Genomic DNA, 15,989 nt, shown 5'->3' with positions numbered 1-15,989 from the left:
CAATTTCATTCAGCTTTTTTGACAAGAATTTATCAAAAATGCTCTTTCACGTAAAAATACAAATACAAAATGGGTGATTGCACAAGTATTCAGCCCAGAAGGTCAACTGGAAGAAGGTTCTTTGGTCTGATAAGACCAAAATTGATCTTTTTGGTCAGCAGACTAGATGCTTTGTTTGGCAAATGGACCATCCCCACTGTGAAGCATGGCGGTGGCAGCATCATGACGGGGATGCGTCTCAGCAGCAGTCCCTGAAAGCTTTGTAAATGTAGAGAGAAATCCTGGAGGAAAACCTGGTACAGTCTGCAAGAGAACTGCAACTTGGGAGAAGATGTATTTTCCAGTATAATGATGACCTCAAGCATACAGCCAAAGCTACACAGAAGTAGTTCAAGGACAAAATGTGGCAGAGTGGCCGAGTCAGACCTCAGTGAAATTAAGACTTTGTGGCTGGATTTGAAAAGAGCTTGTTTACTTGCGAAGTGCATCAACTAAATCCTGACTTCAAATGGGTGAATACTTGTGCAAGCACTTATTTTACGTTTTATATATTTAATTAATTTATATTACTTTGTAGAGATCTGTTTTCATTCTGACATGAAAGTCTTTTTTTTGTAATTTGTCGTCCAAGAAACCTCCAAATGTACCATTATACAATGCTGAAATGCAATAAAAGAGGAAATTTTCCAAGAGAGCTGAATCCTTTTTATAGGCGCTGCATTTGGTTTTATGGGGTGTGGCTCCACCGTTTAAATGGGTGCACAGAGAAGGACCGGTCTGTGGCCAACCCAGTCCGCCCTTCTTCAGTGAAATAATGTTAATTTCTTTGTCCCCTGAGTGGACTTGCATTGATTACTGTAACCGAGGAGGAAAAGGCAATATAGAAATGACCCAAATTAGCAGAATTTGTCAGGTTTCGTGGTGCTATCGACTCGTGAAGGAGTGACTGATCTAGCACAGCCACAGCGGTGCCTCGGGCTTTTTCATGAGAAATTTCATCCGGAGCGAACGAAGGCAGCTCTGGAGCCCCCGGTGATGATGGCTCCTTAGGTAGGCGGCGTCTGTAGTGTTGTGTTACAGAGATGGATGCTGTTTCTAAGCACCTCCCAAGAAGAAGACAGCCTCCTTGCAACGCCCCCCCTGGGAACGAACGCCATCATCGCTGTGACTGAGATGAGTTACGCCGTGAAAGTGGGCCCATTTAAAAGCCCCTTCGTTCCGGGGACATGAGTCTTGGGACTGCGCGGCCCCCGCAGGCGGTGTTTCCCTCTCCTCGCTGGGGTTTCACATTGATTAAGTGACACGGGGCTCCGTTGTCGTTTTTCATCTTAAAGTGGCCTCCATATTCCTCCATTAGTGCCGCCGTCCCGGAGCCTGACTGGGGCATCGGCGGCCAAGCTCGCCACTTCACTTGGTTCTTTTGCAATTAATGCTCTCGCCGACAGACATTTTTCAAGCGGCGAGGCCATGGTTTAATGAACATTGCTGATAAATTATACAAGGCGGTAATTAATGTGACGTCTATGCTTTATTTTGACTTGAATTTGATAAAGCAGCCCCTTACTCGTGTAGTGAGCGAGCCCCTTTGACCCTCAAAGGTCTAAGAAAATGGCGTAATGTGTTCAAGACTGATTTGGGTCATCCTTGTAATGAGCCAATTAGAAACAGCAGATGTGTAATGGTGAAGGTAGATCTGGTGAGCCTTGTGCAGGCAAAAGGGATGCGACATGAGCGTTGTTTTTCACAACTGTGCACCGAAAGTGTGTGAAAAAGTAAATCTGCTTGAGTGCGGGTATGAGACAAAAACTAGAGCACAAGAGCCTCTATTTTTGCCAAGTAGAAACATGGAATGTCTCTCTGGTTATTGATTAACAACGAAAAACTCATCTTTCCCTGCTTTGATTTAACTCTACGCAGTTGCTTCCTGTCTAGTGTGCAGATCTATGAAGTCCCTGCCTGTCTTACATCAATCCCCTCCCGACTCACTGCAGATCGAGCACGCCAGTTCACCTACGACCCTGCTCAAGCACTCTAAAGCATATATATATGTGCAGAAAGTCCCACTCTGCAAGGTGATTGATTCCTTATGCTTGTTGGGTATGAAATCCTGGAGTCTGTGCTTTTAAGCTGTCGTCAGTACGCTGCAGTTTTAAGGTGGAAATGCTCAGCTCTGGTGCTGACTGCTTTTTTTTTTGCTCATGATGTGCCTTCAAGTGTGTAGAAAACACTAAATGGACATGTTGGAACAGTAAAAACACTTAATTTTCAGCAGAGGGGTTCTTGAAAGTTGGTATTTGCTGAGCATTGGATGATGTCACCACTCATATCTGTCCATTAACTATAAACCTATGGCCAGGACATGGAAAACTTAGCTAAGAATTGAAATGCAAAAAGAAAAAAAACTGCTGTTCTTGCTCTTTCCAAAGGATTAAAAAAAAAAATCCACCTACCAACACCTCCAAAACGTATTAACTGAGTGTGATTCTAGAGAGTCACCACAGCCTGCCAAGAAATAGTCCGGCACATAACTCACGTGTACAAAAACACATCGTTTTTACATTTACGTTTGTGCAAAGATGAAATAAACAAAAGTGTTATTAGGGAGATTTTTTTTTTCAGCTGGTTCCCTCCTGCTTCCAGGTGTTAAGCTATGCAGATATGAGTGATCTTCCCATCTAACTTATTGAAAGAAACAGAAAGCTCTTTTTATTTTTTTCCCCCTCAAGTTCCACTGTTAGGATTCTTCAGCCTTAACTTCAACATATGGAGCATCTGGGAAGCAGCACCATTGTAGCCTAATTTCTGCTTACCTTCACAACTTGCCCTTTCAATTTGTGGGCTAAATTGCATTGTGTTTTTTTTTTTGAGGACACACACACACAAAAACACCCAGAAGACACAGAGGATAATGTAGGCAGCTACTCGAAAAACAAGTGAAATCAGTCAAGCTTGATGCCTGTGAAGATAAAGTGAACCATTTGGTCCTTTAACACAAAGAAGCTCTGTAACAGCAGTGCATTTACTGTGACATTTCTTGCCTCGCTGCGAAAAGAAATTAAAGAATAATCGCACTAATGTGATAATGCATTCCTTCCCTTGTTTTTTGTTTCAAACGGGAAAGGCAGAGCCAAGGACAGCGCCGTCACTGCCCCCCCTCTCCCTGCGACACACTGCCTCTGGTTGATTGTAATAGAAAACTCAATCTCCTCTCCCATTCCTGAGAGGCAAAGTGATTCTGGTGCTTGAAAAGATTAATAGCCCTCCAGAAGAAATGAATCAGGTGCTCTTCAGGGCCTGACTCCTCCAGTGGGCGTGCAAATAGAAATCCTTTTGTGCGCCCTCTTTCTCACGCGGCCGTGTCGCCCGGTGCGGCACGACTCTCCCCTTTTGTGGCCTTCCCACTGTGTCATGTCGCTCCGGGCTTGGCCGGCGAAGAGACGAGGAGCTGCCTTGACGCTCAGCGAAGGGAGAAGCAGGTGGCCGTTCCCTGCAGCTCGGTCTTCCGGGCTTTGTAGTCGGCCCTCTTGAAATGACTGGCGTATGGTAATGAGGGAATGAGTGCATGGGATGTGTCAGTGTCTCTCAGGCTGACAGTGTTGACAGGGTGGGATTATCTAAATGGGCTATTTTCATGCTCTTAATCACAAAAGAAACAGTGAAATACCCCCTTTCCGCAGTGTGTGTGGGGAGCGTGTGTGTCTGTGTGTGTGTGTGTGTGTGTGTGTTGACAGCGCCGGCATCCACTTGTCGTCAGTAGCGTTGCCTGGCTGATTCACTCTAATTGGTGTGAGCAATGTCCGTTAAATCACTCCCTAACTCCCAGTGGACATGTGCTATCAGGCAGCTTAATGCTGCAAATTGCCTCTGCCATGTTGGAGCCGCTGTGTGTATGTGTTGGAGCGGGAGAGCCTCTCATCGTTATACCACCTTGTTAAGTACGTCGGGGTTGCAGGGACGTCGTTAAGGTAGAGGAGAGTTATCTGGAAGAATGGCCAACACGTGGGGCTCGACTCCGACCTGCCGGATCGTAAACTTTATCCTCCCCCCACTTATTGCATTACAGCGCGAACCCCGAGGACATGACAGCTGAGACGCAGTGCAGCTTGTCATAATTTCACACTGGTAAACAACAGCACATTTCTAATGAGGCTGCTTCCACACTGCGCTGTCTCGAGCCTGCTCCTCTTTTGTCCACAACAGTTGTTCCTTATCTGAACCAGTCCACGCTCCAGCGTATGTCTTCCAAAAAAAGCTCCGGTCTTATGTTTGTTTTCCTAGCTAAAACAGCTGTCAAACACGATTAATATTTCAGTGAGAGACTGAGCTGGAGGGAACCTCTAAGTGCTAGGGGAGTTGGAAACAACAAACCAACACTGTTGCTTTCTGGCGCTCTCCCTCTTCGTCTGCTGTATGTATTCGCCGCTTCCTCCTCCTCCCCCCGTCGCCTGCTTTCATGGAACTGAGCGGCTCTTTTATGACTCCTGCACACGATGTGAAATCAAAAATAAACTGCTTCCCCCCATCTGGCATCAACAAACTGTTGGTGTTTGTTGGGCAGGTTGAACAATCACCGTGCAGGTTCTTTGATAATACCTCGTTTTTTTTCCAGCGGCAGGCAGACGACAAGCGAAAAAAGAGCGGGAACCTGTGAGCCGAACCTCTGAGGCGGCGGCTGCTCTGTCCGTGGGATGGTGCCCTTTTTCCCCCCGTGTGAAGTCGGTGTTTCTTCCCCTCCTGGTTTCAGACCAGAGCAAGCTAATGATGCCTCACGGATGTTGGTGTGTTGCAACCAGACGGCGAACAAAGGTTTCTCGTACTCCCCCAGCGCTCTGCAGACAAGCTCCCCTGACGTTACCGACGCGAGATCTCGACACAGATAAAAGCCTGTGATTGCATGTAAACACAGAAACACTCTCTGCTCCTTTTTTTTTTTTTACTAAATTTGTGTCAGTTCTGGCGCTTCTGCTGACAAGCAAACAAACACATGGAGGACCGTCCATCCCCGAAAGCAGCCACTGGTGCAAAACACAACCTCATCCTGCCATGTTTTATCCATCGCTCTCTTCCCTGTTAGTTCCTTTGACCTGCTCTTTCTACTTCATGCTCTCACTCCTTCTCACTCTCGGCCTTCTTTCTTATCTCCACCAGGTTAAACTCACTCTTGTACAGGATCTCTTTAACCCTCTGAACCCCAAACAGTTTCTGGGCATTTTTTTGCTTTTCCTCCTGTGGGCTCATTTTTCACTGCAATATAAAGTCCTGCACATCTATGGAAGCATCACAGCGAGAGGAGAGAATTCAGAATTCAGTCTCTAGTGCAGGATATCAAACATTTAATTCCATGAAATATAAAAAAGAGGAAACAAAAGTTGAATTTCTTTGATTATTTACTTGGTTGGTCACTTCTGGCTTCTCAGTTGTTCTTGTCTAATGCAGAATCTGATTAATGCAAGCAGTGTATTTATGACACATTTTAAATGAGACATGTCGAATAAAGGGCTGCAAGGTGGTGTAGTTGGTAGCACTGTTGTCTCGCAGCAAGAAGGTTCGCATCCCGGTGGGAGCACCGGAATCTTTCTGTGTGGAGTTTGCATGTTCTCCCTGTGCAGCGTGGGTTCTCTCCGGGTTCTCCGGCTTCCTCCCACACAGTCCAAAAACATGTTGAGGTTAATTGGTGATTCTAAATTGTCCGTAGCTGTGAATGTGAGTGTGCTTGGTTGTCTGTCTCTAAGTGTAGCCCTGTGATAGACTGGTGACCTGCCCCTGCCTTTGCCCTCAGCTGGGATAGGCTCCAGCCCCCCCGCGACCCTCATGAGGATTAAGCGGTGTATAGATAGATAATGGATGTAGAATAAAGTGAATTTGATTAAATATCATGATTATGTTTTCTGATGGAGCAGCACATCATAGATGAGTAGGTTAAGAACTTCTTTTTGTGGCTCCTATGAATGTTCTAATTTTGGTGTTTTTCTTTTTGTTTGTTTAAATATATAGCCTGCTGGTGGATTTTAGGGTTCAGAGGGGGTCCCACACAGCCTGCTATTGGCCTCAACGCCCTATCACACTTGATCTTGTTCTATGGCGCTTATCCAGATTGTTCTCTCCTGACCAGATCCTTGCTTGTATTGTATCTGCTCTCAGATGTACGTCGCTTTGGATGAAAGCAAAATTAACTTGTAGAATTGTAGATTGATAACGAGACAAAGGGTGCACCGTCCCACCCGGTTGTGCAGCAGCATTTTCAGCACTTTTCACTCCTGCGCACATTACAAGAGTTGGCCTCCAACCATATTCCTGCCCCCCCTGGGACGTGTTGCATGAAAGCAGATACCCACATGTGTCGCTACGCCAATCCTGTCAGCAGCTCACAGATCGGCTGCCCCGCCGCGATTCAATTGCTGTTCTCTGGCACGGAGAGGTGTAGATTACATCTGCGTGGTACTGCGCCGTGCCTCCCAGCTGACACACGGCATCAACGCAGGAGGAAAAAAAATGAGAGGTTTGAGGGGGGGGAGAAGAGAGGATGGAGGAGGAGGAGGAGGAAAAATCACTGTCAGCGGAGCACGCCTTTGAAAAAAGGTGGCTGTCTGAACCTCCCACTTACACTTTCTTTCTAATTTCTTGGGAAGATCTCTGCCGCTTCTCATCAAAGAACCAGACTTGAGGCAAATGAAACGTTTCAGAAAAGCGTGTTAACAAAGAGTAAAGAGCAGAATGTGACTAAAGTGTCATTACAGACTGCGGTGGCGAAGCGCTGCCATCGACATCTGCCGCGTCGTGAGTGGCAGCTCGCCGGATTGTCCTGACATCCGGGGCAAAGAAATATGCATGTTGTATGTTAATGCTGTGTCAAGCTCTGGGAACAGTGTCAGATCAGATAAGAAATGATAATGTGGATAAAATCTGCTGGCTGGCTGTGAGCTGAGTGACTCAGCACTTTAGAAAGAGAAAGGAATCAGATAAGCAGCTTGTACTTAGGTCCATTTACTTGTACACAAGGAGGCTGGTGGCCTTTGAACCCTGGAAAAGTGGCTGCTTTTACTGACCTTTAGCTGGTCTGAACAGCACAGGAGCTATAGAGTATCTGTGTGTGCAGAGTGGAGACTTTGATCTCTCTGAATGTGTGCTGCAGGAATTAATCAGAAGGCAGTCTTTGCATAGGCTTTTCCAGCAGTGAGAAATAAGGTCTCTGTACAAAGCAACATTTCTAGTATGAACAATCACCATCAAAATACTGAAAAAGGCTTATAAATGCTTCCGCTCGTCAGATTGACTAACAGCACGTTGGAATTAAGAGGCTGACAATAACACAAGTGAGGAAAGAAAGCAGACAGGATTTAAACTTCTTTCTCAAGGTCTCACTTTTCATTCTTCACATAAATAACTGTGTCTGTCTCTTCTGGTATCTAAAACCCGGCGCATGCCACGAATGCCTTCGAGGACAGACTGTCTGAAAGTGTATGAGTAACTGCGTCACACCCGACTCTATATCCCCCCTTCAGACACGTACTCCTTCCCGTTAATCTGGCGGGCACCTGAACGGCTGCACGTCTGAATCCACGCCCTACGAACTTTCACTCGGTCTGACCTGGCAACATTTCACCCACAAGCAACGGTACTTTTGGGAAGTTTTGGGAAGAAGTTTTCTGCATTTTAACGCCAACATTTACCCCAAAAACATCTCAAAAAGCCCTTAAGACGCAGTTTATGTGCCGCGCACTCACACCTTTCTCATTTACTTCTACAATTTCAAATCTATTAGACTGAAACTGAAACATCCATTTATTGCAGTGAAGGATGATGCTTAGTTTGTTGCTTCCAGCTGCTCGTAGTTTCCCACCTGAGTTGATTAAATAGCTGCAGCATCAAACAGCGGCAGGATCCATATGTGTGTCTCCAGAGCAAGAGAGGAACATCACAGGTAACTTCGTTAAATACTTATATATATTAGTCGTTGTTTGTTATTGCGTTATACATTACACATCACTTGGTGTGTTGTCTAATCTTGTGCAAATTGCAAATACTGCATGCAAGCTCTCCCCCTTACCGCTGAGTTTGTCTAAATGATGAGGAACATTAGCGTAACAATTACCCGAGGTCCGAATTGCTGTTACTTTAACTGACAAATGAAGTGGGTGGATGCTGAATGTCCGTACAGATGCCCTGCTTCATAAGCTGACATTGCACACCCCTCAAAAAACTGCCCAAATATCATATTCTGTGTAAAAATGTGATTTTTCTTGGAAGGTGAAGGTTCCACGCCAGTAGGAAGACATAATGTTTTCAATAGATTTTTAGAATCAGGCTTCTTTCTATTCATCTGATGGCTTTGAAACGTGTAAACCTCGTCGCTTTTCCATAAAATGTACAACAGCGATCTCACTAAGTCAAACCTTGGTCACATTTACGTCTGACTTTTAACACGGCGCGACTCTGTAGTCACAATAACGGATACGTTGACGATGTACCGTCCAACCTTGAGCAAATATCACTTGTGTACCGTGTTTTTTTTCTTCCCCTTTACTGTTGTTGGTTTATGTTGGTCGCTGTAACAGACTGATAAAAATGTTACATGCCCCCATTTTATGACAAAGCAAATCATGGGTGGTCATTCGGTTGAGAAAATGACTGTCTCATGTATGAGTGTAAAGCAAAGACCCACAGGAAGAGACTGAATGAGGACACAGAAGCAGACGACATTAGCTGGCAGTGACGATCAGGTTCAAAACTGGTCAGACAGGACTCCATGACATAATCAACCAGCATGACCAAACAACATTCATGAACAGTTCCAGTTTTTTTTCCCCCCATATGCGACCTTGATGTTACCACATGACTGAAGTTTTACGTAAAGACCATTTGCTGACCGTGAGATGAAAGGTCCTGAAGCTTAAGAGTATTTGGTTACATGCACTCTTCCTAAAGGTCAGGAAGGAAGTTCCACTGCCAAATAAATCTCTCAATTTAAATTAGAAACATATGCATTTGTTTCATCCCAGCTTTTCTCGCTCTAATAGCATTAACATTTACTATCGGATCAAAAAGACTTGAGATGTGTATTTTTGGTAATACATCTGTTTGCAGCGTGGTCCGTCCTCTGATCTGAGTGGAGGGTGGGGGGATGGGAGCGCAGGATTTTTGCAGTCGGGCTAAATGTGCATGTTCCTCTTTAATATATTCCAGCCCTCGTGCATAGCACTAACGTGCACTAATCTGTCCAACACAAAAATCAATGAGGCGCCCGCCCACCCACACAGCATTCATCTCCGCGGCTGACTCAGGAGACTCCAGCCTTCGCACGTCTGTGGGACGTCAGAATCGCTGGTGGATTTACTAGCGTTTCGACGAAAACCATGCGCGCTCATTCACACCTCGCCGCAGCCTGGGGGTAACGTCGGGACACACTGTTATGAATCTTATCAGGAGACAACAGGACCTTCTTCAAGAGCCCGCAAATGGGAGATAATATGTCACTTTTCCCCCGAGCCGAGCACAGACGGAGAACAAACCCCTGCTTTCATTTATTTGAACTGAATATGGTGACGAGGAGTAAAAGCCCCCATAAGCCACCAACTCATCCACCATAAAACCACACAATCACCACAGGATCACCGCTTAGGCACATGAAGTTATTAAGCTGGAAACGACGCATTGACGAGCAAATATTTCTTCGTGTCATCACTTGACATTTAAGGAATAGTTTGGCGTATGCTTCGGCTACACTTATTTTTATTGCTTGGCCCAGCCGGGAGATGTGTTTTTCCTCAAAGGGATGCACCACTTAAGCATCGCATCAATCCACGTGTCCTCGTTTTAATAGGTGAAGGTGCAACACCAATTTACGCCGTTTGAGATCTTTTGAAAGGCTGACCTGGGTGATTTTTTACTCTTCAAACCTCCGAAGGGTTCGACGAGCGCTCGCCATTCAGCCCCGGCAGAAACATTACTCTCGCTCTGTCAGGGGTCGCCGAGGCAGTAGTGAATAAATACGAGAGTGGATGATTCTCAGTTTTCATCTCAGAGAAGGAGAGAGAGAGAGCGCGGCAGAGAAGATAACATATAGCGGAGAGTTCGGTGCCAACAGCCTCATTATTGGAAATGTACAGCTTGGCAAATCTCACAACCATCCAGCCTGTTGGAGGAGACAAGAATGTGACAGAAGGCATCGTGACAGCCTCTAATTGAGAACAGACCTTGATTCTGGACACCAGTTTTTGAGAAAAAAAAAGGAACATCTTGTCATCCTCCAAACTGTGAGACATCTATTTAGAGCAGAGTAGAGAAAGCATGTCGCGCTGCTGTCGGCTTGCTACGTATTGTTTGGTGCTGTTTTGGTGTGATCTCTTCAACAAACAACAACGAGTAGGTAGGCTACTGCTTCTAAGAGGGAATTTATTTCTGGTTGTAGAAGATGTGCAGTTGCTAATAGCATTACGCGGCTGCCGTCTCGGAGATCCGCTTCTCCTGACGACCTCACTTAGCAACAATATTAAAATAAAAAGCTGTTTCGCTTAATGACTTGGCAGTTTTGTAACTATGACTCAGCCATTTCTGGAAAGTGCGGTATATCGTGACACATTTTGGAACTGCCTGTTGATTTTGAATGGATGATTTCTAATCCATCACTTTGAGTTAATGTTTGGATATTAGCCAGCTATGTGGTCAGCGAACCATCTCTGAAACGTGGTATTAGAGGTTTCCATGACAGATGCAGGAGCTGTAAAAAAACAAAAAGAAACAAGGCCATACTGCAGTAGTTTTGTCAGCACTAAGCACATGGAAGTGTTATAGGTTGTTGCATGTATTCATCCATAAACAAAAGTATTACACGGAATAGATTTGACCTGATGATGTGCTCAAGAAAAAGTGACGTAAACACATGCTTCCGACAACCTCTCGCGTCGCAGTTTACATCGATGTCTGTCCAGATTCGCATTATGCCTGCAACAAGTGTTTAAGTTCACCAAGAGAAGCAAAAAACTGAGTCAAATTCCTTGTACGTGTTCATATGCTTGGCCCGTAAAGCTGATTCTGATTGCAACCATCACAGCTGATACGGCTTCAAATAGGGACGTTGCTACAAGGAAGCATGAAATTCTAATTCGTGGATGTGGTGGCAGAAGAGGAAAAGTAAGTGGATCAGCGACGGTTCATCCTGTGGGGATCATGAATGTCTTGACAAAGAACAACAGCAATCCATCAAATAGATGCTGACCAACAAGTAATCACAGCATCTGCATTAGAATGTTGTATGATCAAGTTGTATTGGGGGGTATTGACAGCTTCTTTTAAAACTACAGCTCATTATTCCACTTAGGTGAACTCGCCACATTCCTTTTTGTGCATGGCATTCAGAAGTATAGAATATGATTCAATCCCATTCAGCTCATTCGGTTTTATAAAAGTGGGATCACTCTGTACCTCCTTTTCTCTGCCGTTACACTTGAAACCCCCCCTTCGAATTGATCTGTATGCAAGACAGCCAAACTACCCCGCACTGCAGACCTTAATCCTCAACCTAATGAACCCTAACCTGACCTGACCCCCCTCAACACATGCATTGCCGTTAGACTTGTTGCTAAGCGATCCTCAGACAACAACAAATCCTGCTTTAGAAAACCAGCGTTTCAAAACACTTGAATGATTTTTCTCCTCTAATGACGTCTTCTAGTTGCGCAGATTTAGCCCCTTGTGACAATATCCTCTCTGTGATCCGCAGGAGGAGTCACGGTTTATGTTGCTCATCACAAGCTTTGTCGTGATAACGCGCACCGCTGTTGCGTTTGTCCTGGTTCCGCTGTATTACCAGCGATTACGTCTCAGCCACATGAGCCCCCCACATTTAACGCTTACTCACACGGCAGAAAAGTAGAAGCACCGTGGAGTGTTTTATATGTAACAGTCACATGGATGAGTGCTGCACACACACACACACACACACACTCAGCTATCCTGCCCTGGGCCTGTTTCCACTGTGCAAACACTCGCTTCAGTGGACAAGGACAAGCCGCAACCTTCTCTTACATGACAAAGCAGCGGGCTGTGTAAAAGTCTGATCTGACACAGCTGCTTGACTCTTAATGGTGCATTTCTCTTCATGACAGCCCTTCTCACAATGTTATGACCGCAAATTGTTCATGCTACGTGGGACCATTAGAGAGATGCATGCTTATCTGGAAGTGCCGCTTTGACCTCTCCGGTAATACGTTGTGCCGTATATACAACGAAGTAGGCTTGAAATCAATTCAGTACACTTAGAAATAGTCAATTTAATTTGGTACGCTACGAGCAAAAGATATTTAATTTAATCTCTAAAGTTGAGTCTGCTTGATATGAGACAGTACACAGCAGAACGGCAGCTGCATGATAATTAGCAGACTCGTTTTACACTGTAGAAAGTGTGTTCGAGCTGTTGAAGTAAGATTCAAATGAATCTCATTGATCTTTTTGCTTTGGTGATGGCGGCTTGCTTTTATGGATTCTATCAACTTGAAATTACTCTTTGTCACTTTAAACTTGCAATTTAATCTCTGAAATTAAAAAAAAAAAATTAGATTTACCGCTCCTTTAGCATTGTGCTTCTGAAATCATGATATCCATGTTTGTTCACAATTTTCTGCTGCAGCTAATCCAGCATTTTCTTTGAGTAGAATTGCAGAGTAAAGAAATGGAAAAAATACAAATCTAATGGCAAAATCATGCTTTTTAAAAAATATTTTGGTAACGCACAACAGGAAACTTCAAGTTGACTTACTTTAATATTAAGTTGCAGCCATGAAAACGGCTTATTTGAGAAGATAAATTAACCACATCCAACTTAAAATAGTGGCATTTTCTACTTTTTAAACTTAATTTGGTTATTTGAATTACATTTGATCAGATGCAGCAATTCATTCAGTTCTTTATTTTTTTTCAGTTTAACTGGCTAACTTCACCTAAGTCGGGATTTGTTGAACCTGACTGCAGAACAGAAGATTTTAAGGGTGTGCACATGTAAAGGAATTTGAATCACTTGACATTTTATCTCAGAGCAAAAAGAGCGAGATCATATTCAAAAGTAAACTTAGAGCTAATATTAGTCTAAGAAGCAGAGCGACTGATTGTCCTAAATTCTCCTCAATTCCTAAAGGAGAGATAAGAACGCGTAGCCTCTGATGGGGATTGAGGCGCCGCAATCCGCTGTACACTCACAACATCCCGTATTGATTTGTTTTGCCACTTGGCTCATTAATGATGTTAGTTTTATTTACATGCTCGCTTAACTCGAGAGTAAAAGCGTCATCAGCAGCCTCTTAATTAAATCAAATGCACGGTTTTTGCCACGTGGTAAACTCTTGTCTAATTCTCCCCCTGGCAGACAGCAAAGGGCAAACTGTCACCCTGGGCAAGGAAAATCAGGTGTATTAACAAGTCAATGAGAAATTCATGTGTGTATAATTTCACAGTGAGCACATCTGACCTTTGTTAATGATGCCACTCAAACCTGCAGGTGGTGTTTCTCAAATGAACTCCCGGGGGAGCGGCGCGCATCGCTGCAGCGCCGAGGCGGCTCATTCGTCCTGACTGGTAAGGAAAAGGGAAGGAAGAACGCGCATTCTATCAAAGGGGCAAAAATAAAAAGGAAAGCATCGTCCAAATCACTTCACATCAAAACTCAGTGGGTGTTCAACTCTGCTGAGTTATTTTTTTTTGCTGTTTTCAAAAAATGGATACAGTGTCTCTCACCAAATTCCTGTGTGGTATGCAAACATGTTTTCATTTGAGAGCGCTCATCTGTGCATACATTTCCCCCCCCTACCCCTCACTCTCCTAACAGCCAGAGAAGAGAGCTAAAGAGGGGGGAAGGGTGTGAATACTTACCCATTCACAGACTGGCTCACCAGCGAGTGCAGAGACACAGAAAAGCGAGAGAGAGCGAGCGCACCAGGCTTTTACATTCACAGTTGCTTAAATTCACTCATGTGCTTCCGCTGTGATGGATCACCCTTGAGATCTTCTCTTCTTTTTTTTTCTCTTCTCCCCCCTCCGTCTGAAAATTACCCTGATATTGTGTCTACTCTACCTGGAGTACTGTTGGTTTTTTGAGGTAGAGCACTCTTTCAGGAGGGGGGTTAGCGAGTCCTTGAAAAGCAATTTATCCTCTTCCGTCCACAGCCACCTTCTACCTGCTCTCTCTTCCTGCTATTTCCAACCATCTCCTCCTCTCATCTCCTGCAGTCCCGTTACTCCATCTTAATTTTCTGCCGCTTTCATCACCTGCTGACTCACCCTCTCCGCCTCACCCCTCCTACTTTCTGTACCTGCTGCATTACTCTCTTTTTCTTGCGCGGCATCACACACTTATCACGTTGAGTATCGTAAGAATCAAATGTGAAGGCCGGCCCCGCTCTCGCTGCTTAAATCTCCTCATAATGGAGCCCAAGGGTATCTGAAATTGAGTGTGAAGACTGCATCAAGGTCATTTACTCCACCCTATAGGATAGTGATGGATGTCTTGTCTGATTGCTCGATTTGGCTGCCCTACTTGAGGAAGGGGGGAGCATATCCCATTGCACTTTGGGAGCGAGTGTTGCTTTTTTGCTTTTTGAGAGCCAGAAAGTCATTCCTAGCGGGAGGGAGAAGATGGAGGAGGAGGAGGAGGTGTAATAGGAGGGCGTAGATACTGTATAATAGCCACTGGAGCCTGGGGAAAGAGGCGTTCTGTGTCCAGATTCTTGAGTAAACATTTGAAGGGATTAAAATAAAACATATTGATTGCTGGATGGATGGCGCACCATCTGTCAATACGCTAATCTGCCAAATTGACTGCAGATCTCAGAGCATTGTGCGGCTCCAAACAGCTGGATTCAGTCATAGAAAACCATAAACACCAGCCGTAGTCAGCTGAAACCTTTCCCAAGTGCCTGTGATTTATAATCCCCCGGATCGTGTGTGTGTGCACTTGTGGGAATTACTATAGATTGTGTGTGTTGGACATGAAGGACTCAGCAGTTGTATTGTAAGACTAAAAAGGCTCATGCACTCAGATAAGCTTGATCCAGAAGTGGACTAAATCATGTCTCTTTCTTATTTTTCATTCTTCTTAGTCTATCCTTCTTTAAAAAAAAAAGTTTGAACTAGTGAACCGTGACGACTTTTTATCCACTCTCATTTGTCACGTCTGTTATGAAGGTCCGCTGTAATTAACTTGGCAATAAAGTATAACAACATAATAAGTCAAGAGACTTTGTGTAATTATTTTTATGTCTCAATTCCAAGGTCATATTTTGACCTACTTGTACTTCACTGAAGTATTGCCAAGTACTGTACTTTTCCGTTTTTCAGTTACTAGTTGCTCGTTCAGATTAATAAAATGAAACATGATCAACAAATAAATTATGATGTATTATTACTGGTTAAGATAAATCTTTATTGATCCCCAGAGCAAATTTACGGGCTCCTCCTCGGCATATAAACCAGCAGCAGCTGCAACATTACAAGTAATACAGTGCATCAATGATTGTAGGCCAATAATATAACAGTCTTCCTTCTGAAATGGGCCAGTCTCCATAACTTTTGTACTTTCCGAAGAGTCCTTCATTAAACTGAGCAAACAAAAATTGACTCTGTGCTCAAAAACTAGCACAGAATGGATTTAATTTCCCTCGAGACAAAGATCCTACAAACTGTTGGAACAAAACAGCCAATCAGAAGGAACCCACTGTAGTTCTGATTGGCACATTGTAATGCTCTGTGAGGCTGGGCAAGTGTGTGTGAAGGCTGCGAACAGAGATGTGAGAGTGAATGAATAAAAGCGAGAGAGAGATCGCGTGAGATATTTCTTTGATTCACAATAATTTTTTGCGACAAAATATACATTTTTGGACATTAAAAAAGAAAGCATTTGCTCAGATGCCCCGCGGCGTGCTGAGGATTAAAAAGTAAATATTTCAAATCCAGCTTCGAGAAGGCGCGGCGCAGTCATCCTGCATGAAGTTGCAGCAGCGGTC

This window comes from Stegastes partitus, unplaced genomic scaffold, assembly GCF_000690725.1.
Source record: "Stegastes partitus isolate 25-593 unplaced genomic scaffold, Stegastes_partitus-1.0.2 Scaffold2119, whole genome shotgun sequence".
Lineage (NCBI taxonomy): Eukaryota > Metazoa > Chordata > Actinopteri > Pomacentridae > Stegastes > Stegastes partitus.
The sequence above is the reverse complement of the archived record's forward strand: the minus strand, read 5'-3'. Positions refer to the sequence as shown.